The sequence below is a fragment of the Arachis duranensis genome, chromosome 1 (assembly GCF_000817695.3).
Source record: "Arachis duranensis cultivar V14167 chromosome 1, aradu.V14167.gnm2.J7QH, whole genome shotgun sequence".
NCBI lineage: Eukaryota > Viridiplantae > Streptophyta > Magnoliopsida > Fabales > Fabaceae > Arachis > Arachis duranensis.
Genome location: NC_029772.3, coordinates 63716953 through 63719556, shown reverse-complemented (window position 1 = coordinate 63719556; position 2604 = coordinate 63716953).

Below are 2604 nucleotides of genomic sequence, written 5' to 3'. Positions count from 1 at the left end.
GAAGCAAAACGTGGCCAGCGATTTTAGAAGCCTTGTGGGCCCAATCCAACTCATTTCTGATGCTATTTAAGTCAAGGATTGAAGAGGGATGGGACATCTAGTTACATTTAGTTTGGTTAGTAGTTAGAATTAGTTTCTAGAGAGAGAAGCTCTCACTTCTCTCTAGAATTAGGATTAGGATTAGGATTAGTTCTTAGATCTAGGTTTTAATCCTTGCTTTCTTCTACTTCTACATCTCAATTCCTTGTTATTAAATTCATTCTTCTTCCATTCTTTGGTTGTAATTTCCTTTATGTTGTTCTTGTATTTTGTTGTAGATTTACTATTGTTCCTTCCATTTTCTTTCAATTCAATAAGAGGTAATTCATAATAATTGTTCTTCTTTGCTTTTCTATTGTTGATCTCTTGTTTTTGTAGTTGTAGATTCCTTTAATTCTTGCTCTTGCCTTTGTGGTTAGATCTCTCTTTAATTCTTGCAATTTATGTTGTTTACTTTTATTGCCTTTTATGTGTTTGTTGAAATGCCTCTTCTAGATATAGTATAGATTTTGTTCCTCTTGGCCTAGGTAGAGTAATTAGTGACACTTGAGTTATCTAATTCCTTTGTTGATTGGTAATTGGAGAGATTGCTAATTGGTTTGGAGTGCACTAAAGCTAGTCTTTCCTTGGGAGTTGGCTAGGACTTGTGGCTCAAGTCAATTCATCCACTTGACTTTCCTTTCTTTAGTAAGGGTTAACTAAGTGGTAGCAATGAACAATACTCATCACAATTGAGAAGGATAACTAGGATAGGACTTCTAATTTTCATACCTTGCCAAGAGCCTTTTATAGTTGTTAGTTTATTTTTATTGCCATTTACTTTTCATGCTTCCTATCCAAAACCCCAAAACACATTTCTAACCAATAGCAATACACTTTATTGCAATTCCTAGGGAGAACGACCCGAGGTTTGAATACTTCGGTTTATAAATTTAGGGGTTTGTTTTAGTGACAAACAACTTTTTGTATGAAAAGATTATTGCTTGGTTTAGGAACTATACTTGCAACGAGAATTCATTTGTGAAATTCTAAACCATCAAAAATCTATTCGTCAAAATGGCGCCGTTGCCGGGGAATTGCAATGGTGTTGTGTTATTGGTTATTGTATATATGTGAATATTGTGAATATATTGCCTTTTGCTTTATTTGCTAGTTGTAGAATTTTGTTTCTCTTGATTTCTATTAGCTTTTGAAAGTCTTAGTATTTTGTTTCATTATTTCTTATTAGTTTTTGTTTCTTATTTTCTCTTGCTACCATGAATTCTCATTTTGGCTACGAGTATGATTACAATTATGTTGTAGGTAATGAGAGCTTCAATGAGGATGTGTATCAAGGATGGGACAATCAAAGTTGGGAGGAGCAATGTGCATATGATCAACCTTCATGGCAACAACCCCCACCAATGCACTATGAAGAAGAGCCATTTTTTGATGCATATCAATCCAATGGCTATGGTGAATCTCCTTGTGACTTTCAAGAGCCACCACCATATGCTTATGAACCCCCTCCTCAACATGGCCCCCAACCACACTCACAAGCCCCTTTTCACCAACCACCTTCATATGACCCTAATCCATATCCACCATTCCAACAACCATATGAGCCATATGAACCACACATAGAGCCACCACCACTCCAACATCAATATTTTCAAGAGCCACCCCCTCCATATTATTACCAAGATGAACCACCTCCAATAAATGAAAATTTTCAACCACAAGATGAATACTACTTTCCACCACAACCTCCCATGGAAGAATACTCATATCCATTGATCCAAGAGCCACATGATCCTAATCATATTATCCAAGAGGAATCAACATACTTGTCATAATTAGTTTAGTTTAGTTTGAGAAGTAGTTTCTAGAGAGAGAAGCTCTCACTTCTCTCTAGAATTAGGATTAGGATTAGGTTTAGTTCTTAGATCTAGATTGTAATTCATTTTCTTCTACTTCTACCTTTCAATTCTTTGTTGTTACATTCATCTTCTTCCATTCCTTTGTTGTAATTTCCTTTATGTTGTTCTTATGCTTTGTTGTAGATCTACTATTGTTCCTTCCATTTTCTTTCAATTCAATAAGAGGTAATTCATAATAATAATTCATAATAATTGTTCTTCTTTGCTTTTCTATTGTTGATCTCTTGCCTTTGTAGTTAGATCTCTCTTTAATTCTTGCAATTTATGTTGTTTACTTTTATTGCCTTTTATGTGTTTGTTGAAATGCCTCTTCTAGATATAGTATAGATTTTGTTCCTCTTGGCTTAGGTAGAGTAATTAGTGATACTTGAGTTATCTAATTCCTTTGTTGATTGGTAATTGGAGAGATTGCTAATTGGTTTGGAGTGCACTAAAGCTAGTCTTTCCTTGGGAGTTGGCTAGGACTTGTGGCTCAAGTCAATTCATCCACTTGACTTTCCTTTATTTAGTAAGGGTTGACTAAGTGGTAGCAATGGACAATTCTCATCACAATTGAGAAGGATAACTAGGATAGGACTTCTAATTTTCATACCTTGCCAAGAGCCTTTTATAGTTGTTAGTTTATTTTCATTGCCATTTACTTTTC